The sequence below is a fragment of the Aquila chrysaetos genome, chromosome 21 (genome assembly GCF_900496995.4).
Source record: "Aquila chrysaetos chrysaetos chromosome 21, bAquChr1.4, whole genome shotgun sequence".
Taxonomy (NCBI): Eukaryota; Metazoa; Chordata; class Aves; order Accipitriformes; family Accipitridae; genus Aquila; species Aquila chrysaetos.
In genome coordinates this window covers 2,787,717-2,814,455 of record NC_044024.1, presented here as the reverse complement: position 1 = coordinate 2,814,455, position 26,739 = coordinate 2,787,717, and the positions used below count along the sequence as shown (strand labels likewise).

At 44.8% G+C, this 26,739-nt stretch overlaps 1 long non-coding RNA gene across 2 annotated transcripts; it reads left to right on the top strand.

Annotated features, from left to right (window-relative positions):
• Positions 1 to 21,462: 21,462 nt before the first annotated feature.
• Positions 21,463 to 26,669, top strand: LOC115333839. Of its 2 annotated transcripts, XR_003920932.2 has the most exons (3): positions 21,463 to 23,992; positions 24,382 to 24,491; positions 26,534 to 26,669. It is a non-coding gene; the product is annotated as an uncharacterized LOC115333839 (long non-coding RNA). The 2 variants fall into 2 exon arrangements; XR_003920931.2 differs by having other exon boundaries at positions 21,463 to 24,491.
• Positions 26,670 to 26,739: the final 70 nt, after the last annotated feature.

Sequence of the window (26,739 nt, the reverse complement as noted above, 5' to 3'; positions counted from 1 at the left end):
AAACACAGAGACACCCCATAACTCCTGGGGTTTATTTAGCTGGGGCCGCCTGGTGCGGGTGTGCACGGCCCAGCCACCTCTCCTGTCCTGTGGCACTATTCGGGTGGCATCATGGCCACACTTGAAATAGTTATTCAACGAGACGGGTGTTTTTCCTGTGCTGTTTTTGGCAGCGTTACACACTTGCTGCTGGTTCTGATGAGCAATTTGGATTTCTCTGTGTGAGCCCCTCTCGTTTAGGGATGGGGAGAGGCTGCTGTTATGTGCTGGGTCTGTTTTCAGGAATTAATCCTTTCTTTTCTAAAGGTGGTAATCAAGTGAGATCACATCACCGTTTGCCATAATCTTATTGCTAAATAAGATTTTATCTCATCCTATAATTTCTGAAGAGAAAAACAAATGGCTGTTTTGGGCAATATGGCTTCTGTATGGTACAGCAAAAATCTTTCGGCTATCATTTCACATAATTTGGCCTGCTGACTTTTCTGTCTTTACATATTTATATCCCTTCCATTCATAACAAACATGTTTTTTTCAGCACTTCTTTGTCACAAGGATGATGAGGATTAACTGAATGTATCTAAACATAACTACAAAAAAGGGGAAAAATACACTGCATGAGCAAACCTGATACTCTTCCTAGTTCATTAGAATCTAATGAAGAAATACTCAGTGCCCAACAGGGGAATCCTAATTCATTATGTCTTTTGAATTCTCATTATACATATGCATGGTGACTACTAGACAACTGCACCCTTCCTTTAAGGTCTGTTGTCCATTACACTCTCTAATAAGTATCCGTTATACTTAAATACTGAAACTCATGGAAGTTTTACTCCTGTAATTAATTTTCACTGGTTAACTCCTGATGACTTTCCAGTGTCGAACTGGTGGTGACTGGATCAAGATCATTGCACCGGTGAGGTTAGAGAGAAGCTGCTCTAAAAATGTTTTGACGATGGAGAAGACGGACTGTGACCAAACCTCCCTGCACCCACGCGGCGGCTGCCTTCCCACCTCGAGGATATTGCTTTAGAGTCGAGGGGCTCTGCTGCTTTGTTACAAGGGGAAAAGCTCGTTATCCATTTAAATGGTGTCAACTGGTTTTGGCCCAGTATCTGAATGATGATGGAAGTTGTCTACTGTTATCCAAGAGGCGTTACTTTGCGCAGTTTTCCACCGCTCGTGGGTGAATGCTTTTAAAGGAAGCCTGGGTCAGAAAACATAATATTACTAAATGCTTCCGACTTACTATTTAGCTTATGGCAATGTTTAAAGGCCACTTAATCACCAAGAGCTATATTTTAGTTCATTATTATAAGTGGCGAAGGGGTTACTAATTTCTATATCTCTTCACAGTTATTAATACTTTCATCTTTTACCTTTATTTCTAAAACCGGCTAATAGCTCTGAAATAAGGAATCTCTTGGGGTGTTAGAGTCAAGAAATGGCTGGTTCTATTACAGCTGCTTTCCAGACGACTTTTTTTCTGCTGTTCCTCGCAGTTCAGCTTTGGTAGCACGCGAGGAATGTATAGGAGGCTTTTGACGGTCAGCTGCTCTGGGGGGGACGCCAGCCCCGGTAAAATCCCCAGCTCGTGAGGTCTTGATGGTGCAACTGCCAGAAATGGTTTGCTGGTGTAGGAGAGGACCTGGGCTCAGGGATGGGGCAGAAGTTCTTCTGCCCTGGAATAAGGATCCCTGCTGATTGAGGTAAATCCCTGGTGGTGCAGGGACTGAAAAGCAGCTGATAAACTTGAAATCGGAGTCGGGGTGGTAAACGTGCCGTCCAGGAGCTACAAATTCTCTGAAACGTGGGATGAGCCGTGCCTCGCGATCCCAGCCCCATAAGGAGCGAGGGGTGAGACGAGGATCGCTTGTGTTGTTATTTACGACCACAGCGCGGAGCTCCGGCCGCTTGTTTGCAATGACTTGCCACTTTGGCCTTAGATCAAAGAGGATTATTAAAGGAGCACAGCAGGAAAAATACAAACGGCTGTCACAGAGGAACATTTCAAGCACGCAGGCACTGAGCGCTGGGTTCCTGCTTCGACACCGGTGCTGGAGGTTGGGGCCCTCATGAGGTACATACCTATCTGGGTGGGAGAGGAGAGGAAGACCCTGGCTATCCCTGAGACTGTAAGAGCATCTTCCATCTTATTCCATGGAATTATACCTCACGTTAGACCTTATAGCAGTTTTCCGGTACCTAAAGGGGATCCACAAGAAAGCTGGAGAGGGACTTTTTGCAAGGGCATATAGTGATAGGACAAGGGGTAATGGCTTTAAACCGAAAGAGGGTAGATTTAGGTTAGATATAAGGAAGAAATTCTTCACTATGACAGTGGTGAGACACTGGAATGGGTTGCCCAGCCAAGTTGTGACTGCCCCATCCCTGGCAGTGTTCAAGGCCAGGTTGGATGGCGCTTGGAGCAACCTGGTCTGGTGGAAGGTGTCCCTGTCCATGGCAGGGGGGATGGAGCTGGATGATCTTTTAAGTCCCCTCCAAGCCAAACCATTCTATGATTCCATCCCCCATTGGCTTTGCAAATGCCATATATTTGTGTGTGTGTGTATGTATACACACACACACACACAGAGTAACTTTGTTAGTCAAATACTGGAAAGTGATAGCGTGTGGTTGAAATTATCTTGATTTGGGGGGTCACAGAAGTTTTTATAACATTCACTAAAGTGAAATCCATGCTCAAAGTTATTTTTCATGAAAGAAACTTTTGTATATCTCAAGAGATCTTGTAGCAGGTTCCTTACAAGTATTCTCAACAAATTTATTCCTGATAATCTTGTTTCCTAATTCCCTCAGGAAGATGATGTCAGTCTCCAGAAATTTTGATCGTGTCCTTTGCAGGATAACTTTAAGTCATTTAATGTTTTCACAGTGGCGATAACTCTGTCAAAACAAAGTGTTCTTTGGTGCATGTAAAAATGATCTGTGTATCTGATCTGAAATCGATGGGAGTAATTAGAGAGTTGATCCGAAGCAGGCTGGAGTTAATGGGTGTCTTTTGATCAACCTTGGTGGCTTTCCCAAAGCTTCCCACCACTCCTGCAGCAATACGGGTGAGCTCTCTGGTGGTGATGGAGCCGTGCGCCCATACGTTGCCTCGTGCTGTCCATATATTCTTCACGTAAAGGTTCGTCAAGCACTGGAAGAGGCTGCCCAGGGAAGTGGCTGAGTCACCATGCCTGGAGGGATTTAAAAGACGTGTGGATGTGGTGCTTAGGGACATGGTTTAGTGGTGGACTTGGCAGTGGTAGGGTTTACGGTTGGACTTGATGATCTTAAAGGTCTTTTTCAACCTAAATGATTCTATATTGTCCTAGGCTGAATTTGCTTTACTGCTCCAAATGATATCTGCTTTCCCAAGACATGTGAATTCTTCTCAGGTTTTTATTGCTTTATATTAGATTTTATTTTCCATATAGAGGTGAAAGTGAATGTAGTAAATCTGTATACAAAAATAGACTGTATTTGTTGGTGTCTTCTAACCTATTGACTGTTCTTGACATGCCCAAACAACACAGGCACACTCTCGTTCCCCAAGCTTTAGAAATTAGTCATTATTTGTGTCATTCCAATGACAAACCTCCACTATAATGAGGTTTTATCCTTTTAAAACAAAATAACTTTTATTAGTGCCTTTGAATTAATAATTGAAGGCTTGACTTTTAAGGGGGGGGCAGGTGTTTGTTGTGATTAATAGCATGCATTCCCCGTGTATCACATAACTTTACTAAATCTTGGTAATGGTGTGGGGGTCAGTGTCACTGTTATTAATAGTAATGATAATTATATCTTTGGGAAGCTGTCAGAAAAGTATCTTTTGTACGAGTCAGAACAGTGTAAACAGACTGTACAGGCAGGCACTACCCTTTCCATCAATAGGTAAACAATCTTTGTTAAGCTCATCTTGATAGTCTTATTTTGTTGCCACATTTTAATTACTCATCCTGTCTGTTTATATTCCGTTGCGTTTTGCTGAAGATACAAGCTTTAAAAATCATTGGTATTTAGGAAAATCTAAAGCTAGGGTGATGCATGCTCAGGTGCTAATTTATTTACATCAATTAATTTCAGGCCCCTGTTGTAAACCAATTAGTATTCAACACTTAATGGAGTCATTATCTGTCAGATTAGCTTTTAGAAATGCTTGTCACTGCTACAGGACCAGGCAGCAGAACTTTGCTAATAAAACTAGCAGAATTAATGGAGTGAACAGCATAGATAATGACTTAATGTGGAACATACAGTATAGAAAAGAGACTGAACAACTGTCTTCAAGAAATGAAGATATCATTGAGCTAGCTGCTTTATTCCAAAAATGAGCTCAGATGGTGATCTTCAGAAACATCAGCGGTGTCGAGCTAAGCCTTTGCAAAGTTATGTTTCGTAATAAATAATTTTGAACCTTTGTGCCCTCGCATACTCACAATCTACTTTCTAGCCTGACGTGGCATGCAAATAAATGCTTCGCATTGTACCACCCTACTGTGACTTGAAGCTGTTATTTCCAAAGGCTTACGAGTTAATGGGAGCGACAACACCCAGGTTACTGAGCTGCTTCTGTGGGTGTCATCTGCAAACAGCGTGGAGTACAGCTTCTCCAGGTGAGACCTACGTTGTGAAATGCACTTATCGCCTAACTTCAGGGCTGTGGAACGCTGCAAAATAAATTATATTTGAGAAAGTCAGGCAGGAGATCAAAATTCTCTAGGCAGGCAAGACTGGCATCACACCCACAATCATCCGGTGAGATCTGCAAACAGCAATAAACCTCCAAAAAGCTTCGCTACAGTTATGTATGTTTTCAGAAGCTTCCTTCACAGGTGTAAGATGACAGCATTTGCCCATTGTTTTGTTCTTCTAGGTTAAGTTACCTTTTTTGTGTTTCAACAAGGCAGTTTTTGCTCTTTTCTACTTGTGATTTGTGGTTACCCGATTATTCTAGTGCCTCAGTGACAGATTACACCCCGCTCTGTGCTAAAGTTGTCCTTGCATGGAGGGCAGTCACAGAACTTAATTCCAATGTAAGCTTTTAAAGAAGAATGCAAGTGGAGCTTAAAAAAAATCATACATCATATATTTGCATAGTAATTCCTGTGATTTATGCTTTACCGAGAACCGTGGCACGTACCCGCATATGAGTCTGTGATAACCCTGACCTCGCTTGCTGTGGGGACAGTCCTGCACCTTCAGTCTCTCACGTGTCCTGCTTTTGGGGATGGCAGGCTGGTTTGGGGACCCTGGGGTCATGAATATGTTCATAATTGCATGAGGAATTCCTCTACAGTAAATATATATATGACTGTATTTGAAAAAAAAGTTGCTACAACTGATTATCTAAGCCACGCTGACAGTGTCCGTATTCCCCGGTGCCCTTTGCTTTCAGATGTTTCCTTGTCACAGTACAAAAACTTGAACTCTACCATAAGATAAGATGGAATAAAGATATTACTGTATTATTTACTATTCTTACTTAGTATAGCTTGTAATGTCTTGTAGCTCTTTCCCTGTGCTGGTCACCTGAGCCTGAATGACATCTTGTTCTTGCCAGGTAGCCAGATTAGTTCTTACAGTTTTAGGTTATGTGCCATTTAGGTAACACTATGGGAGAGTTGTCTTCAGCCTCGGAGATGATTCCATGTCATACACATTTTTTAAGTCTGCCTCCTTTGAGTAACTGCTTTAGCACCTTACGTGTCTCACCTGTCCTTGTATAGATGTTGTATGTAAGCACTGAAGGCCATTTATATATAGTTAATGTTTTTTTTTTTTTCTTTTTTGCATCAGCTCTGGTTGTTCTCAATGATGGATTTCCACCACCCCAGAGGGACTCAGTTTACGGCTGCAAAATCAACATTTACATTTGATTTTCAGCGTGGCACGTGGCTAGTGAGAAATAAGCGACTGTGCACCCCCCCGCCAGAAAAATCGTCTTGCTTCAGCTCCGCTGCTCAAGAAACCTGCTCACCTTCTACAGCCCCTAAGGCTTCCTTCCAGGAGTGTCCTAGGGAGACCGAGTGGCTTTGTCTTTGACTTTTAGGGCGTACAGGAGGTGATGTAGCACTTCCCTAACCTCCAATATTTGAAAAAGCACCTGATGATCCATAGACGTGAGCTGTTCTTTCCCCATCACAGCCATCCCCCTGAACGCACGAACAATTGCTGCCCTAACACCCATGTGACAGAGGTTTTAGAACTATCGGTGACAGAGAATATTTGCGGATTTATTTTTTTCAGTAATCGCAGCAGAAAATCCTCACGTGTGACTTTCTCCTCCAACTGTTTGTCTATGCGATCCCTGGAGTGGGAGAACCTGGACCACAAGGAAGGAGACGTTTGGCCGGCCAGCCTGGGGAAGGTACCGCTGGTGAGAGGGACACGCTACGTGTTTGGGTAAATAGGGTAAACCTATTTACCCAATTTACCAGGTTTGAGGGGTGGAGGGCCAACAGCCAGAGCATCCGTATCGTTTTTGTGAGCAAGAGAAACAAGTTGATTTTATGAACTTTTGGCTCAGCTGAACTTCATCTTAATATCTGTAAAGAAATTTAAACCCAAATTAACCTCCACTGGACTCAGATTCCATTGTGAACTTTTTTTACAGCTGTTCAGAGTTTTCTGCTGTTCCAAAGAACAATTAATTTTGGTATCAATAATTTGCTACTTCAAAGAGTATAACCATATGGCTATCAAGTCAGTTTGTATTTCCATAATTGAAATCATATATGACTGCTGCAGCATCCTCAAAGGGGTTGGGGGTTTTTAATTTTTTTTTTTTGTTTTCCTACTGCTTTACTTAGCCTTTCTTGTCAGTCCAAATAGTCGCCGGTCTTACCTCATAACTGGTGATACGACCCCGCTGCTGTGCTTTGTAAATGCATAATACGAGGTGTTACGATTCAGATGCTGCTTTATGGTCCTACCTACTGGAGATGCCCCTTTGAAAGGAGAGGAAATTGCTTTTGGATAACATCACTCTTCCGTCACAGCTGGCATTGGCTGGTGCAGATACGTGTTTACATTTTGCTTGGAAAATGTAAACACTAATTAAGCATTAATGTTAATAGGTCCTGGGACTGGCAGGCTGGAGAGACAGCTCTGCTGCTGGCTCTGCCCTGGCTGCAGTCCATTTCACCCCACTCCCTATCTGTGTTTCCTGGCAGAAAATAAGGATAATTATTTATTCCTTTCCAAAGGGGGAGGGAAGGGACACGGGCGAGGGTCATGTAAGGACAAAATATTGTGTTACTCTGAATAAAACTGAATCTTTTTATCAGCCTGATGAACGAGGCGGGAGTGGTTCGTTATCCCCAGGTTCGGCTGAGCAGAGAGGGGTTGTGTTGTGATCCCTGAGCCCCTGGAGCGAGACAGCCTTCAGAGAAAAAAAAAATCCTTTCTATTTCCTACTCTTGGTTCCCTCACCAAACTCAGCTTTCCTAGGCAGTTTGCTGGGAAAAACTCTGCAACGTGCCATAACACGGGTATAAGAGGTATCTAGCAGTTGGTGTAGCGGATAGAAAGCAGCATCTAGTCCTGCTGCGGTGCAGGCAGTCCGGATTTCAGTTTTAATTCACTATATAAAAGACTTTGTTATTCTTGTTCCTAATGTGTTCCCTCTTCGTGTACCGCTGTGGGATGAAATGGTCACCGAGGTCCTTCTGCTGTTGTCTGGTCCTGGCATGGTTTTAGCCGTGGCCATTTCAGGTCTTTGACGGCCAATTTTACATTTTTTCCTTTGGTCAGCTTCGGCGTGCCTGCGAGAGCAAACAGCGGCTCTTCTAATTAGGCGAGTGTAATTTCTCACAAACTGGTCCTCTCCCTTTGTGAGCCTGTAGATTTGCAAAAAGAATAAAAGAGCCCTGATTGTCCCCTCCTTTCAGCCCTTCGCCTGATGAGGAGTGTTGCTACACCTAATAAATTAAAGGACACAAAGTTAATGAATTTTTCATTTGAACTCACAGCTAGGTATGGATTAGCGAGGCTGACGTTACTGAAGAGCTCAGAATTAGGAAGGGTCCTACAGGGACATTTTCCTCTTTACTAAAATCTTTTCATTCACCTTTTCAAGCATTATCTTGCTCAGTAGAAAGAGTTCTTTTCACAACATATAGCCTGTGGGGTCTGCTTTCTGTCCACGGCATAAATGTGATCATTCATTTTGTTTGTCTAATGGACAAAAAATAAAGGGCAATGTGAGTGACATTCAGACAGCCTTTCTCCTGAAAGAGAAGAAGGGATTCATACGATCCTGAGCAGTACTCCGGAGCAGACTTTTATGAAGCATAAATGGTCCCAATTCCTTTAAATTCCAGTTCCATCAGTTTACACCAGCTGAAGGGTGTCTTTCTTCCCCCTTGAGCAGTGCTGTGAGATGCAGAAGGCTTGGGCTTATAAATAAAACTACACTCAATTTATTTAAAAAATAATTTTAAGTTAATGTCAAAGGACCTGTATTATTCAGAATTATTTTCCTTCAGTCTCCCATAAATTTCAAAGGATTGCAGCTGCTTTTAATGCGCAAACTGATTTCTGGTTCCCGAAGCCGATCCAGCGCGTACCGGCACATACATCCATTTGGAGGGAAGCCGTATGCAGAATAGTTTGTTATCCCTATTTTTCCTGTCCGAGGTAAAGCTTTTCCTGTGAACTTCAATTTTAACGTTCGCTTGCCTTTTGACGCTCTGAAAGAGTCTCGTTAAAAGAGCAAATCAGATTTTTGTTAAAAATACAAGCCGTTTGAACGCGCAAGAGGCTGGGAAGGGTGGTGGGAGCGCGGGGGTCCCCGCTCCGCCTCGCCGGGCTGCGGGCTGGCTGACCGGAGCCCCGGGGCCGGTGGGTTACGGCCTTTCCCACACCCCCCATCCGTGGGGCTGGGGCGCGTTTTGACAAGCTTAACGTAGAAATCGGTCCTAATTAGAACAGAAGCAAGCGGGATCTCTTGTGATGCTGCAAGACGGGACGGGGAGGAGGGACAGAAATTACTGCAAAAATAAAAAACGACACCCAAAAACCCAAACAACAAAACCCAAACCAAGAAAACCCAAATCCCGAACGACTCCCCCATGCTCTTGCAAAACCCCGGATCGCTGTAACACGCGACCATCCCTGGGGAAAGGCAGAAGGCTGGTGGGCAGCAGGATGGAGATGGTGGGAATGGCTTCCTGCAGCAATTTGTTTGGGGGAACTTTTCCCAGTGATCTGTTTCTGGCTCTGGGAGAGGTTCAGGGCTCTCATTACTACTCATTTTGGAATGTATTGGCTTTGTGTGGCAAGGTTTTGGTAGCAGAGGGGTTACAGGGGTGGCTTCTGTGAGAAGCTGCTGGAAGCTTCCCCCATGTCCGACAGAGCCAGTGCCAGCCGGCTCCGAGACGGACCTGCCGCTGGCCAAGGCCGAGCCCATCAGTGATAGCGGTAGTGCCTCTGTGATAACATATTTAAGAAAGAAAAAAAAAGTTACAGCGGGCACAGAAACGGCAGCCGGAGAGAGGAGTGAGAACATGTAAGAGAAACAACCCTGCAGACACCAAGGTCAGTGCAGAAGGAGGGGGAGGAGATGCTCCAGGCGCCGGAGCAGAGATTCCCCTGCCGCCCGTGGTGATGAAGACCATGGTGAGGCAGGCTGTCCCCCTGCAGCCCATGGAGGTTCATGGTGGAGCAGATCTCCACCTGCAGCCCGTGGAGGACCCCACACCAGAGCAGGTGGGTGCCTGAAGGAGGCTGTGACCCCGTGGGAAGCCCACGGTGGAGCAGGTTCCTGGCAGGACCTGCGGATCTGTGGAGAGAGGAGCCCATGGAGCAGGTTTTCTGGCAGGACTTGTGACCCCACGGGGGACCCACGCTGGAGCAGTGTGCTCCTGAAGGACTGCACGCCGTGGAAGGGACCCACGCTGGAGCAGTTCGTGAAGAACTGCAGCCCGTGGGAAGGACCCACGTTGGAGAAGTTCGTGGAGGACTGTCTCCCGTGGGAGGGACCCCACGCTGGAGCAGGGGAAGAGGGTGATGAGTCCTGCCCCTGAAGAGGATGAAGCAACAGAAACGACGTGTGATAAACTGACCATAAACCCCATTCCCCGTCCCCCTGCGCTGCTGGGGAGGGTAGGTAGAGAATCCGGGAGTGAAGTTGTGCCCAGGAAGAAGGGAGGGGTGGAGGGAAGGTGTTTTGAGATTTGGTTTTATTTCTCATTACCCTGCTCTGGTTGATTTGTAATAAAGTGAGTTAATTTTCCCCAACTTGAGTCTGTTTTACCCGTGACGGTAATTGGTGAGTGATCTCTCCCTGTCCTTATCTCGATCCACGAGCCCTTTGTTATATTTTCTCTCCCCTGCCCAGCTGAGGAGGGGGAGTGATAGAATGGCTTTGGTGGGCACCTGGCAACCAGCCAGGGTCAACCCATCACAGTAACTGAAGGCGATAGTGGGTGTTTCCCCACTGGAAGCGCTGTTTGCCCAAGTTCTCCTGTTGAAATCCTGACATAACGTTATCACTGCCTCAGTTTCTCTCGCCGTTCAAACTGGGAATGACATTTTTATTCAGTTTTGGCCCTAAACTTTTAAGTCATTTTGATGAGTGCTTTGAAAATAACTTGTATGTTGGTACCTACAAATGCATTTTGGTAATGGATTATTTTACGAAAAAAATGCAAAGACCTTTGGGAAGAATCTCCTAAGTAATTTGCATTTATTTCTTTACTGTATGTATTGTATGAGTTCTATATAATTCAGGTTGTGTTGCTGCTTTCCTTAAGCAACAGCACAGGAGCAGTTTGCAGGAACACCTTATCTGGGTCCCACTTTTTTTTTTTTTTTTTTTTTTTTGTTGAATAAGTAATGCTGAATGCCTTCCTTTTGTGACAGATTGGAGGAAGGGCAGAAATGCCACAGATCAGCTCATAATAATAGTTACTTAGATTAGTAGAAATCAAGATTATAAAGCTATAGAGTCATTTTCTCTCTTTACGCCGTTTTCATTTCCTTGAGTTAGAAAAAACTTTTTTTCTCCTTGTAAACAACTGCTTTGTTTGGGGTATAGGCACTTCCTCCAGAGTGTGCCAACTATAAAGTGTAACTTCATGGTTCAACTAAGTCCATGGTGTGCGCTGAGGGTGCTGAAAGGTTTAACCCCCAGACATCTTATTCTTTTTGCTGCTTATTGCACATTTCAAGCAGAAGTGCCCCGTGCAGGAGAGTTCTCTGCTTCCTAAATAATTTGGGATCAAAGATCCTGGCACTGGGTTAGGCGAGGGTAGGCATAAATCTGGCTTTAACTGAGATTCATGTTTCTATTAAAAAATAATTGCAAAGAACTAACCATGATTGTCTTAATAAATGATATTTATGCCCCTCAAGCAGCATAACTGATCCATCATTTTATACATGGCTCTAAAAAAGGATTAATATTGCTTATGATACTACGGGTTTCTGAAGTTCATCAGCTCTTGGGTTAGCACGCGGGTCCTTCGCGACAGCGGCCGCATGTTTGTACAGAGACTTGCGTTAGCAGACCGATGCGCGTACAACTCCGTTTTTGGGGTAGGCAACTGCTTTTTGCTCACCTCATCCAGCCGTTCCGGAGCTCCGCACCAGTCATGGTGCCAAACCCCCTCCCGCAACGCCGGCCGGAGCTGGCCTGAGCTTACAGCTTGCTTGGCCAAGCTGCACAGCTCAACCCCGTGCCCGCAGGAGTCCTGCGGGGAAAGCTGGCATAGATGTTTGGTAGGAAATTAGCTGAATGAATATTTGCAGCTTAATTTTTTTCCTCGCTCTACATGTAGGTTCTGGAATTGGGGACTGAGCGTTAACTGTCTGTTGTTTCTAAATAGCTGCCTTGAACCTGGCGCTGGTTTTGGTTTAGGGTCCTGAGCGGTTTTATTCCCTGACCTCCGACGGTCGCCCGTGCCCGGGGACTCGCTGTGCCGGCAGAGACCGCGCTCCTACTCCGGTACAAATTAAACCTTTCCGTTTCTCCTCGCCGGTGGCAAAGACCACGGGAAAAGTCGTGCTTTCACCAGTTTTCGTTGTTCTTCACTTATCGCACGTAGATTTGAAAACCCAGCCAACTGGGAAGACCAACTGCTTGCATCTTTTTTTTCCCATAGCGTCCCTGGCGCTGTACCCTCCTAGCCCCCTGTCCTGGATCTGGCTCTCCTAGAGCCCAGCCTTGGGAAACCCATACAAGTTAGCTAGAATTCCCATACCGAATACTTTCCTAACCTATAAACTAGTGTCACCTTTCAATTCAGGTAAGTAAGCACTGGAAAAGGATACCAAATAGGGAAATTTTAATTTCTGGTCTTATAAACAAGTTTAAAAAAAAAAACCAAAAACAACATGATTGGCCATGAATAATTATTGTGCCTTTGGACTTGACTACACTTGTACCATATGTCAGTTGGGAGTATTTTGAAAACTTTTGGGTGTGGACGAAGGTAGTCCTAAAGGGAAATATTTCTCTAAAGATTTATTTTGACCAAATCTCACTGCGATACACCGTATAAGCCGATGCCCTTGTTAGTGGTGTTGTAATCAAGGCCTCTCCTGCATCCCTGAGAGCACAGCTAGCTTTAACGGCAAAGAAGATTGTGCCGAGCATGGAATGGGTTTCCCCCAGACTTGTAGAGATGCACACAAAGATTGCGCTCCTGTTGAAATAGTTGTGCTATATTACCATCACAAAAAAATATTTGACCTTGAGCACGTTCTCCCAAATGCCATCTATACGCAGCAGAAAATGTTTTTCGTGTATTTAAAGGTTTCTATCCTTTTAAATGTAAAGTTAGAGAGCAAACCAGCGTTAATCACGAGAATGGGGGAAAAAGCAGCGCACGGGAGAGGGGAGGCAGACGAAGCCAGGGTTTGCCACCACTTTGTCCTCCCTTGGGTTCAGGGAGCTCAGTGGCCTCTCACACCCCGGTTTGTGCCTTTCTTTTTCCAATAGCTTTTTCCCCTGGCATATCTTCCTTGCAGGTGCAGACAGAAGTGCACTTTTAATCCAGAAATAGATTAAAATTATTAGTTAAAAGTAATTATAAATTACGTATCAGAGATTAAGATTTCTTTGCTTATTGAATAGGTTTACCATTTCCTTTTGGCTTTTTTTTTTCCCCCAACGTGAGAAGAAAGTTATTGCAATCTGCTGATAGGCATCAGCACATCAGCATGGGCTGGGAGTGATATTCCAGTGTGTGCTTCTCCTGTTAAAATATTTTCCAAGTGCTGCTGGTTTCCTCTTTTTCAAAGATGACTGCTCTTGCTGAGCATCTCTGTGGGTTTTTTTTCTGATGTATTTTTTTTAAATGAATATAACTTCTTGGATCAGACAGAATTTCAGTGTATATATTTGCTTCGTGGCACTTTCTAATCTGCCGAGGCTGATTTGCAACTCAAATACTAAGAAAATATATTTATGAATGTACTTCTTAATGGAACCAAAACAGATTTCAGAGGAAATATTCAGAGACAGCCAACATTTTTGCATCATAAATGTTCTGTGTTTCTTCTTATTTTCCCTATTCATTATTACACTTGCAAACAATTCATTGTTGATAATTAATATTAATTTCATACACTTAATTGACAGTATTACCAGGGGGTGACTAGATCAGCTTCCCAGTATTAAATAATTTTTACCAATTTGTACTGCTCAGCTTGCTGCTTTGCTGATTTCCCAGTTGCTTCATCTCTTCTGCATCTACAGCCAGACACAGGGGGAATCAGAGCGGTTCAAAATCAATAGATCAGCAGCCAGAGCAAGTAGAAAGACGCGCCTTAGCTGTGTGACCATGCGTCTCCGATGGAAGAGCGATGAGCCTCGCTGTATTTGATCATCCGTCCACGTGATCCATCTTACCACTGCAACACCAGATGTTTGCACAATATATTGCTCGGATACATTGCATAGATGTTAAGCACCGTTAAGAAAGTACAATTTTTGTCTAATCATAAGCTTGCCTGCTCAGCTCAACAGCCCTGAGTCTTCAGAACCCTGCTGTATGCTCTTCGTTGCCTTGATTCACACCAGTATATTTGCTGGTTTGCTATGGGAACACATTACAATTAATACTTCCACGTTCAAGCAGGATGGCAAAAATTAATGGTCAGTCTGCATTTCTCCATGCCTCTGTGGAAGAGCTCAGAGAGACCTCCAAAAAATTTACAAAAAAAGTTATTTGTGCTCTAGAATGGAGGCCAAATATTCTGCTTTGGACATGGGAAGGAGTGATAGTTTTTTGAAGAAAATGGCTCCTACTTTGGGATTTTATTTTCCTTTTTTAAAATCAGTTCAATTTGTAAAGGCTGTTTTTCTGTTATACCAGAATAATTACCCCTTAAAGTACATTGTATGATGATGATTTTACCACAAGGGTGGTTCTGGAGCGCAAAGACCTGCGTTAGCACCACAGACGCTCAGGAACCGCTTGCGTTACCTGCAGCAGCTCAGTAACGGCCCCCAAAAGCTGCTGTCTAAAACCAGCACTGCCGTACGCAGCAGAGCATCCCACCGCGCTTCAACTGACACCCAATTAAAGGTTTTTCTCTTTTTTTTTTTTTTTTTTTCCTTCCATAGAGCGAGCTGTGCAGAAGCACACCCGCCTGGGTGCAGGGGAGGTTGAAACCCTCCCATCTCCCGGTAGACGACATTTTGGGGTCTCCTGTCTCCATCCCTCTCGTTCCCCTCTTCCTCCTCCCTCGGTTTTGCAGAGCAGGAGGAACTTTCCTTGCCTGGGAGGGCAATGGGAGCTTGTCATCGCGGGGCTGGGATGCCACACACAGAGCTGCCTCGTGCGGGCGGCCGCCCTGGGGAAACCTGGCCCTAATTGGGAATTTCATGATATTTCAACATGGGAGGTAAATGACAGACACGGTCCAAGAAAGAACACTGAATTCCTGCGACCAGGTTTAAATGGCTGTGAAACCTTGTGGGACTTTTTTTTTTTTTTTTTTTTTTAAACGTCTGGTTTTCATAAAGTGTTCGGGACGTAAGGTTTGCAATGGCCGATTTAACCACGCGCCTTAACTTTAAATCATGTATTTCTATTTAAGTGATAATAATCCTGGTTTGGTGCCTACACTATGTTTTTAATCCTTTGAAACATATAATATTTTATGTATATAGTTTTTTAATACCCTATTACAAAACAAATATAAAAGCATGTTAGTGATATAGCAGAAAGTAAAATAAATATCAATGACATCATTATATTTGATGTTTTGTTTTTACTTTTCATATACTTGTAATAACTGCCATTTTAATGGCCTGTTATTTTCATTACCAACTATCAGATCAGAAGTGATTTTAGAATGAAAAAATAGTGTAATTTTCTCGAGTAATTTGTTTGAGGTAATAGTAGGAAAAAAATACATTTACTGGTTTTGCATATTTTTTTTTCACAGCTCTTTTTAAACAGAAGTTACTCCAAGTTTAGTCTTTGAGTAGCTCACGAGCACAAGGCTGCTGTTTGTTTGGGAGTTTTTGCTTCCTGAATGGATATCTTCATCATTTACAGCCAACAGAAAGGAGTATCATGTTTATTCTTTTGCCAGAAGAATTTATGTGTAAATATAGCGAGTTGTGGTGACAATCAGAAGTTTTACAGTGGTAGGATGAGACCTTTAAGGCTGTTTGGATGCCTGGCTCCTTGGGCAGCAAGACCCTGCTCTGCTGCGGTGCTTTAGCTTTAGGGAAAAGCTGACGGGATCGGTTCCTACTCTGTGAAATACTGTTTTCCACGGTGGTTTTTTTTCATTTCTGAATGCACTCAAAACTTTTCTTGTAAGTTCATCAATAATAATGATCTGTTCTTTATTCAGTGGTATCACCACCACAAAGCTGGACATCAGCCAGAGGTCTGTTAAACACGGTGCCCGGCAAGGAGAAAGTTGAATTTTAGAGGACGTGACTCTTGTATTTTCATGAATTCATCTGTGTATTGTTTTGGTGTATATGATATAGTAACCATTAGTTCATTTATACTTTAGTCAGTAAACCTGAGTTAGTAAAATAGGAGATTATAGCTGCTTATAAACTGACTTGATTATAAAGGGGAACTTGCTAAGTCTTTGATGAAATTTAATTTTTACACAAATCTATCAACTGCAGAGGTGGAGCACAGCCCTTGGTGGCTCTTGGCATTTGTGTTAGCGTGCCACGATGCCACGAGGGTGTCTAGAAGGAGCAACAGATCCAAAATGCCCCAGACACAATGTTAGTGGTGTAAATAGGGTATCACTGCTGATAGGAAAATACAAAGGAAACTTTCAACCAGTCCATAGTCTGGAATAGACCTTGATGGTTCATTACGAAGCCACTTCTGGATATTATTTAGGGCAGGATTTAAAAATATATCCTATGAACCAAATATTAATCAAGGGGGGAGAAAAATGCATCCTCAGTGAAGTTATTCTGTGATGACTTTGATTTTTCTTGCATCTTTCAAAAAAGGTGACAGTGGCAACTGTTGAAGATGAGGCTTAGAGGAGCACTGGTCTGAGCTGGTGAGATTTGGTTCCTGCTGATGGTTTCCTTAAATAAAAATACTACTTGAGTTTTGCAAGACCCATGATTTGGTGAATAATATATTGATTTGGGGCACTGTTGGGGTTGTTCCTGTTTGTTCTGTAACACGTTCAATGTTTGTGAGCTTATCTGAATGAGGAGTGACAGTAGGGGGGTTTAATCTTTTTTCTCAGTCACCAGGTGTACTGTGCTATTTCTGAAGGGATATGTTAGCAGAAGACTGCTAATACTCTTTCTTGCGCCCATCCTAAACATGTTTTCTTGTAACTTATTGGCTAATTCTTTTTTCATTTGACACCTCCCTCCCCCCGTTGGTCCCTTTTTACCCAGTTTCCATCACCTTTCCAGGTCCCAGCAATCATCAGGAGGTCTGCAGTCACCCAGCGCTCTTATTTCTTGGTGTAACATCAACTGTGCAAACATTAAGGTCTTCCAGGTACAGCTGGTGCGTGTTGGCTTCTCCTCCCTGTGTTTTAACCCTGGTCTTGCATTTGTTTTAAAATGCAAGTTGGCAGTAGCAGGGGACCCTGAGTCATTCATAATGGATTCGGTTTTGTAGACAGCTTTGTATGCAAAAGGAGGATAGTTCCCCAGATGAGTGGTGGTGGTTAAAGGCATTATGGTACATGTAGGTAAATTACAAGGGTACTGGACAAGTCTTGGACAAGTTGGTCTTTGTGTTCATAGCTGGTCATACCACAATACAGACTTTTGGGGGAAGAATGGGATGTCCACAGCAGCCCCAGGAGCCACAAAGTTTATGGCTTTCACTGATTTGGGGGACTCCACAATAATACCCACTGGTATTTCCCAGTAGCCCTTCTCGCCTTTCTTCTGCCGAGAGAAACGTTGAAAGGTAGACCCCTGCTGACAGGGCAGAAAGATTTTTTTTTTATTATTTTTTTTTTTTAATTTTTTTTTTCTCTCTGTTAAGGTTTCTGGCTACTCCCTGGCCATCAAAAGCTGGTAATTTGTGGGGTGCATTGAACTAAAGCCTGCTGGTATCCCACTTTTAGGGAGACCTATCAAACCACCGTGAGTGCCGGCTGGACGGCCTCCAAGCCCGTCCCGGCTGTGAGCTCGCTGCCTGCACTTAGGCTGGCTCCTTTGATCTTCTGCCTGTTTACGTGTGCCTGTCTGTCTATTTATGATTTGATATCGCCATCCGTCGTAGTTCAAAGAAACTTTGTTCTCCATTGCTTTCTCCTGCATTGCCCCTCACGCTGGGGAGAAATTCCCCATCACTAGCAGCAGCATTCATCTTCAAATTTCTCTTTAAATCCCTCCCTTGTGGTGCCTGAGGAACGTTGCTGGGGACTGAGCTGCTGGGATGGTACGGCTGGTGCTTATCGCATCGCCCTGGCTGAGAATGTCGGATGTGGAACTGGAGAACTAATAAATAAGGCATACATCCTCACTTCTCATGTAAAATTGCTCAGGAATAACGAAGACCCCGGTGCACCCGCTCCTTTTTTGGGTTACCAGAACTCTGCTCATGGGAGGGTCTTCCCATGTGTTTGTAGGACTGGATCTACCCAGGGGATTAATAATGCAGCCAGAGCTGGGGGATGTGGGGTGGTTTTGGAGCCTGGCTGAAGAAGGTGTAAATTGTCTGTGTTCACGGGCACTCGTTAACGTACTGTAGCCATCTTATGACACGCAGTGAAATTAAAATGCGATATATTTAGAACAGATAAAAAGGAAAAAATACGCATAGTGTTTAATTGGCCTATAAACCCCACTGTTAGGTGTAAAAGCAAAGCAGACAGCTTATGGTGGCCTGAGCAGGCTTCAAGGAGCTTGTGGGAACAGGAGTGGTGTTCCCAGCAGCGCGGCTGTGTGCCAGTAGTCTCCAAAATCTTTATTTTTTTTGCATTTTAGCTTAAAAACTCCGAGGACTCATGGAAATGTCTAGTCTCTGTTTAGGTTTCTTAATTTCCAGTAGAGCATTCGCTGCTGGTCAGTGTTGGAGACGGGCGGCTGGGTGGGGTGGGTCGCTGGTACCTTCTGGTTGGGTGATGTGTCGCTACGTCACGCTCCGCGTGGTTTAGGTTCATGGCGTCATCTCTTCCTTTTTGACTCTTTCAAAGGAGCGAATTAATACTGTGCTGGTTTTGTGCTCTCATTACAGACGTTGCCTTCAGAACAGATTCATGTTTTGCCATTTTCTGTTCTCGTTACAGTGTTTGTTATGAGAATGAGATATCATAATTTTAATGCCCGGTATAGCCTGTGAAAGGCTATAAACATTTAATAGACTCATAAACATAGACTTTAACCTTTTCAATATTCTGTAGCTGGATTGGCCCCTGCTGCACTGCATCCCCACAGGTTACTGCTGCGAACACGAGGGATGGCCGCGGCGAGTGAATCAAACAGCAGAAATCCCGGAAAGGTCAAAGCAGCGCAGTTTACTATTATCTTCCTTAGAATATATGAGGCGTTACAATTCCAATACCGCATTTTTGTGGCTTAGGCTGGGGCAAGAGGAAGAAATGGCATGACATAAATCTCTTCTGAAGACAGTCGTTGGAATGGCGATGGAACCGAGCACCCACTGAACTCATCCCTTTTAACTCTCGTCTGGCCATGCTGGGTGTCTGCCCTCCTCTTGCCACGTCTCCTGCCTTGTCCTACCCTCAATATACACAAGAGGTAGCAGCAACTCAGAACGAACGGTGCACGTGTTTTCTTTAGGGGATTAGGAACGCTCACCCTCAAGAATTTTCTGCTAAAATAATTGTTTGGTTTTCTTTCCTTTGATGTGCTTTATTTTGTTTTAACCAGCAAAAAGTATTTTCTAGTCAAGGATGAAGAATGTTATAGAGCAGGAAATATTCACAGTCAGTTTGATGCTTCAGATGTGGGGTAGTCGGAGAACGTCTGAAATGGGTGCGTAGCACAGTAAATGGACATAAAACAACGCAGACTTTAGGTTTTAGTCTGGATTTAGGATGAAGGTACTGTTACAGGTGCTCTCTTTTACTGAATTGGGTTTGAATTGCTCCACGCGCTACTTTTGTGCAACGAATGGCGTTTGGAAAGATTTAATAGCGCTTGTTCCTAGGAAAGAAATAGCCCCTGCGCAGAGGGTTGAGAGTGAACACCGAATATTAGATGTGCAGATTCTGGAGCGAAGTGCTGTGACCCGAATGAGACCAGCTCCGTGGAGTCAGATGCAGGAGAGCGCAGGTTGCAGGGAGGGGAACCCAGGACCTCACGCGACTGCGCGTTGTACTCGTCCGAATCCGCTCGCGGGATGGCTGCAGCAGAACAGGGGCCACGGTTTTCCCACGTTCAGCTGAGACAGGCCCAAGTGATGCGTAGTCACAAAGGTTCTCCACCACGGGGAACTGAAAGCTCAAAAATCACGGTTTGTAATTTTCTCGTATACCGTCCTGAAAAATCTTTGAACTTCAGCTTTGTGCTTGAAATCCAATCCTGGTATAACTACCTTACTATGCAACTGCGTATTTTTCTGAGAAAACCATTGCCAGTCGCATTACCATGGATTCATTTCTGTACGGATCTTGTTACAAGGGCAGATTTTCTTAGGCTGTACTACAGCTTTACTATACTATGAAGAACATAAGATAGTAAAACCTATACTATTACTTTTTCCATTAAAATGTTATTACGGCTGTATAATTTTGGGTGAGTTTCATCCTTTCTCTGCTGCAGTCATGAGAAGTTTTGGCTGAGCGGGGCAGGATTTCGCATTTATAAGGTGCCGCGTCGTTCCTGTTCTCGTGTTGGGTTTGTGTAGCATCACCTACAGAAAGATTTGTCTGCTCTATTGAAAAGCAGGATCATACAGGAGGATTCGACCCTGCAAAAGCTTTGCGTGTACAGAATTCCCACTGCTGAATTGTTTCCTTCGTGAGGAATCTGTATCAAAGGTAATAAAGTTTTAAATCAAGAGTCTAAATGTATTCAGAGCTATAATCTGCCTGTAGATTTAGTAATTCCACCGTGACATTTACAGGACAGTTTCTGCAAACTCAAAATTCCAGCACTGAATTAGCATTTCTTAGGTCTAAGAGATCCACGATGTCCATACAGTGTGTACGGAGCAAGGAGCAGCAAAGTATCATGAACTCGTGTTTGACAGCATCTGTATTTATGCGTTAGCAACTCCACGTTCAGGATCTAGGGGGAAAAAAAAAAAAAAGGCTGTGGCTAATTTTCCCTGTCTGCAAGTGTTTTCTGGCAGGATTTTGATTTTTCCTTTCCCCCGCTCCAGTATGGAGCCTTGGAAAGCCCCGCGCAATGCCAGCCCCTGCTTTTTCCCAGTAACTAACTGCACAGAGTTTGTACTGCGGAGTCGGACCCCCAGCACCTGCTGGGCGCCTTTCAAGCTGCTTTAACTGGATCACAAGTTCCTAGCTGTAGATAGATGTAACAGAGATTAATCCCATAATCTAGACAGAAGTACAAGCCCTGAATGGGGAGCAGCTCGTGTTACCTCCATTTGCACTCCAGCCGACATGGCAGGAGGAGTTCAGACGTTGTCATTCCCCCCCCCAAGCCACTGTCTGGGGAGTAAGATCTGTGGGCTGATTTGATTTTATTTTATTTATTTTTTCCTTCCCAAAGTCTGAAGATAAATATGCAAAACAAAACTTCATGCTTTGGCCAAAAAAGAAAACAACTTTGGTTCAGAAATGGCGTTTCTACGTTGGGTAAATATTATTTGTACTTGAGGTGCGGAAGTCAAGGACTGGCATAATTTAAAAAAATAAAATAAAATTCATTGGCAGAATAGTGGAGCAGCGTTTTTGGTTCCTTAACAGTACCAGGGGTGAGAAGGGCTGCTGCTCAGCTTCTCACAGTCACTGCTTGAAATACCCACATTTTAAAAAATCCTTGTGCAGCAGCAGACTCCGTGGTGTCGTTTCAGCGCTGCTCTGTGCCGGCAGAACATTGATCAGGAGCCGTACGGAGCTGCGGAGCCAGGACCCCGCGATCGATAACACCGCAAAACCAGAGCCGGCAGAAATGATATTTACCATTGGCTTTTTAACTTCTTGTTGACAGGCTCTTACCAATGACAGCTCTTCCTCGTTCTCCTCTTTCTATCCCCTTCCAAGATTTAATACTGTTTTACCATTTTAATGAAGGACGTGATTCTACAAATATTTACAAGCCGGCATAGGATGTAGCGCTCGCTGTGAATCAGCAAGCCCCAGATCCACGTACAAATCCCTGCACAAGCGTGGGTAAACCACGGCACCGTTCACATCACCGCCACGTAAAATGGTAGCTTTAAATCCTCCTGCTTACGCTGCTTTCCCAAATCTTGGAAACTCAACCAAAAATCCATCTGGGGCGAGATTTTGTATGACGGTCCTCAGCATAGAAGCCTGGCTTTCTTTTCATTACGTTAAAACAAAAGTTATTTAGTTTGGCCCTCTCCGTATCTTACAGTGTTAACAAAAATAGATGCTTGTTGCTTTAATAAAGGTTTTGATTTGGAAATTATTTACCGTTTAGACTTCGTACGCTCTAATTGCTTTTGATTCTTCAGAATATATATATAATGGAAAGCAGCTGAAAGACCGGGGTTTAAAAATGGGCTCTTGCACATTTGAAGTAAATTTTATCCTGCAATCAGTCGTAAAGATCTTAACTGCAGCTATCACATATCCTAAATATGTAATTGCTGTGGAGCCTTTCCAGTCTATTGGTTACAGGACGCTAGAAAAATGGGAAAGCGACTACAAACGTAGGCCCTGATCTCTGCGAGTATTTTCGGGGAAACTCGGCGGGACTGGTCATCGGCCTAAAATCTCGTATGTACGTTTCTTCTAGGATGGAGCCTTGAATGAGATTGTGCGGGGACATAAACGAATCATTTCAGTTGCCTGGAGGAGCTCGCTGAGTTAAATAGAAGCTGCTCTGGTGAGTAAAATGATGAATTGTCTGGGTTTGGGGACCGGACCCTTGGCTGAAGGGCATTCCCCGCCCAGCCCCGTGTGCTCCCCGGCTCCTGGGGGGGAAGGTCTCACGTTTTCAACGTGCCTCCATCTACACGTGGATCCGCCCTAAAAATCAGTGGCGATTTTGGTACGTGGATGCAGGCCCAATAGGACCGGGTGCTCTAGTCTGCTCTGCCTGAACCTATGGAATTGCTACTTAAAACAAAGAAGGAAAAAGTTAAAATACTTATTGTTGAGGGACTTTAAAAGCATCTTGATCAAATGTAGTCTAGGTACGGATTGACTGGTCCATATTCGGAATGCTCTATAAAGACCACTCTGAAGTGCGATAGCATCTCTGCTCACTTGCTTTCAAGTGAACCCCTCCTATGGTCGTGGCCCTCTCTGGAGAGGAGGAGAGCACAGCTTGAGAATATTTGAAATTTAACTCCGAAGGAAGCCTCAGGTTTCATATAATAACATAAAAAGCAAAGGAGATTCAGCCTCAAAAATTGTTGAAGGTGTTTAACACTCTCCATTAAAATCACAAAAGCGGTGTAATTCATTGTTATCAGAGAAATGCTTTCTTTCAACCCTTTCTTCTTTAAAAGACCGCGTGAGATATTTCAGTACTAAATTAGTATCTTCCATTAGTGTGCATGGCTGCTAAGTACACACCATAAATTCTTCATACTGGGAGACACGTGTGTGCAAAGCCTGCAAAGGCAAGGCCACTTCGGTCCTCGAAGCAGAGCTGAGGCAGAAGCTGCTGTAAGCCCAGAGGTTTGCAGAGGCTGCTGAGATTGATGCTCGATGGTGGGCAGCTTACGTAAAGCCTGGGTACGCCCGTTCTGGATTTACTTTATTGTAATGAAGACCAAATTTGGAGTCTCTCAGTCTTATGATTATACCCCGTGCTTCTTTCCACCCCCTCTTGAGTTCTTTCTCTAATAATTTCCGAAACTCAGGAGATAACCCGATGCGGAACCGTGAAGCTGAAGTTTCTCTTCCTGCCCTTGGCTTGGTGGGACTTTCGGATGTGGAGCATCCCCAGCCGCTCCGCTCCGCTCCGTCCGGGATGCGCTCAGCACCCCGAGGCCTCTCCACGCAGGCGATGTATGACGGGCAGCAAAGAAGACAACAGTGATCTGTACTTAACATTAGGTGGCACAAAAGAGTTTCCTTTTGCTCACAGGAATACTGAAATATACGGGCAATAACAAGCAGAGATATTCTTTTCTTTAAACGAAATTCTCCTTCCCTGTTTTTTCCAGCTTCCAAGTAGTCTTTGAAGTACTTCTGTTTATCAACTGACTCGATTTTCTCTTTCATTGCATCTCTTTTGTCTTAACGTAATTTGTTTTAAAATAACACGTAACCCAGCCCTGGCTGCAGTTGTATTTACAGAACAGCCACCGGGCTCTAAACCGGGCTAATTTCAGTGCAACGCCTTCTGTCCTTCCTCCAAACCGAGGCTGGCTGCAAGAGCTTTACCTCTCAGGACCCTGAAGGTTAAGAGCCAGCGTGACCACGTAGGGTACGTTTTAACGTGAAGCTTTTCCTCCGTGTCCTTCGTTGGGGCCGTTTACGAACCGCGGCCATTTACTCCTGGTCTGGTACCCGCGCTACTTGGTGCACGTTTAGTTTGTTTCTGGAGTTGACCGAGAAATGTGACTTTTGGGGCTCTATTTCCTTCTCCCGCTGTCGTAATCCTTTCCGAAACGGTTGCAGGTTGTCGTCCCGCCGCGGAGGCAGCCGGGCTTTGCTGCCCCAGCGCAGGGGCAGGCTCAGGCCCGTTGCCCCCAAGCCGGCGGTTGTCTGCGCTGTGCTGCGGCTCGCAAAGATTTACAAAAAAATAAATCACTTTTATGGTTAAGAAACAAAGCGTCGCCCGCTGTTTACATCCCAAATCCCTCTTGCTAACAGGTACAGGATTGTATGTCAGTTGAAGGTGCCTGTCCGCTCCTGCTGCTGCTGGGTTATTAAAGAGAAGAGAGCTCGCTCCTCGCTCGGGTCGCTTCTCAGGACTCCTAAAGGTAATTTTCCCCTCCCCTAAACTGTTTGCAGAAGGGTCGGGTATTGTTTTCTCCAAGCTTCAGCTTCAGAAAGGGGGAAAGAAAAAAATAATAAAAGGGCCATTTCGCCGGTGATGCTGTGAAGTTTGCTGCTTTCCTACCTCCCCCCCCAGCACCCCCCCCCTCCCTCCTCCCTTCACCCTCCCCGGCTGCCGGGGACGGAGCTTCCCCGTTTCACCCCATTAGATGTGATTAACTGTTATTGTTCCTCCCGAACACGCCACTTCCCGCCCAGGGGGAGCGGGGGGCGGCCCGGGGGGGGGGGGGGAATGATGTCGGGGCGCAGGAGCCCCAGCCCGGCCCCGGTGGAGGCAGCCCGGGGTGGGGGGGGGGGGAAGGACGGAACAAAAGAAACTTCCTTAATGCCCCGATTCCTGCTGGGGGGGGAATGGGGGGGTCCCCGTGGGCTGCGGGGGGGGGGGGGGGGGGAGGCGGCCGCAGCGCGGGCGCGCAGAGCCGCGGAGCGCCGGAGGCGAAGCGGAGAGACGTGATTACATCTCTGTGTCTATTCTATGGATATACACACACAAAGATTTATAGATACCATCTATATACGCAGAGGCGCGTCCTGCCCGGCCCCGCCACCCCCAAAAAAAAAGCCGCAGGGCCCTTTTTCTCTGCCCCCCCCCCCCCCCCCCCCCCAAAAAAAAAAAAAAAAAAAGTGCATTTGCCGCGGCAGGTGTAAGCCAGCCCGCACGGAGCTGCCCCGGGCTCGGCCCCCCCATAACCTCGGAGCCCCCTTTCCCGGGAGGGCACCGCTCCTGCCCGGGGAAGGAGGGGAGGGGGGGTCAGGACGGTCCCCGCCGCCCCCTCGCCCAGGAGCCCCCGGTGCCCGCACCCCCGGCTCGGCCAGCGCACAAACAACGCAACGTAATTTTTAATCTTTTTGGGTTTTTTTTTTTTTCTCTTTGTGTTTTTTTTTTTTGTAAAAATGTTTATTTAAACCTTTTTTTTTTTAAATTTTCTTTTTTCCTTTTACAACAATAAAATAGTGCGTCAATATAAACCCCTTGACTAAAACTGGTCGACAACCAAACGTTACAGCGACTCGTGTGTTTCGTTATTATTTTTTTTTTTCCGACACCCATCTAGGCTTTTTTTTTTTATTATTTCTGAAACGTTTTTTTTTTTTTTATTTCTGAAACTTTTTTTTTATTTCTGAAACGTTTTTTTTTCTTTTTTTTTAAACATAATGCGGAATTTATTGAAAATAAATAATTGTTGGCAACTGCAATAGGCAATTTTGGATAAAATAGTTGAAAAAAGCAACCTTTAATGAAAATAGCGTTTATTATACATCAGTTACTAAATGAATAAACTAAATGATCTTTCTTTAAATTAATAACTTCCAAAAAACGTTTAATATACAAAACTGTACAGTTATAAAGTTGGCAGAAATAGGCAGGTCCTCAGTGTCGAGTTTGTTTTGTTTTTTTGTTTTGGTTTTTTTTTTTTATTATTTTTTTTTTCTTTTTTAGCGCTTACTGAAAAATACTTGAAAAATATAAATGTCGAAAGGAAAAAATCTGAACGCCGGGGAAGGAGAGGGGCTGTGCGGGGAGCCGCGGAGCTGGGTGCAGCCGCGGGGGGTGGGTGGGGGGGCTCTGGGTGCGGGGTGGGGGGGTCCGGCCCGGCCCGGTCCTGCCCGGCGGCCCCGAGCCAGCCCGGCCGCAGGGAGGGTGCGGGAGCAGCGAGTGAACTCTTGGCCGTACACACACACACAGCAATTCCCCTTCGTGAGTGGGTGCGTGGGTGTTGCACACCCCCCCCCCCCCCCCCCCCGTCCTTGTGTACAACACAGCCACGGCCGGGCGGAGGAGAGGGGGGTGGTTACAGCTCAGCACTTCCCTGTGCCCAAAAAATGGTTATGGTTTTAGCATTTTAGTGACTTTTTCTTTGTTTTGTTTTTCTCCCTGTCCATTTTTGTTGTTGTTGTTTGGTTTTTTTTTTCGTCGGTGGGTTTTTTTGTTTGTTTTTTGTTTTTGTTTTTTTTTTTATAAAAGCTTTTCAACAAATCCAGCATCTCCCTGTGACGCGGAAATAAGCTCAGCGTGAACCAAATGCGGGCGTTTTCTGTATCCCTCCCCACCCCCCCGAAATTCATGAGACACCTCATTCCTCTTCACTATCGAAACAAAATACAGAGAAACTGATTTCCGAAGCCAAAGCGCAGAAGTATAAAGGTGTTTTACTACAGACCTCTCAGTCT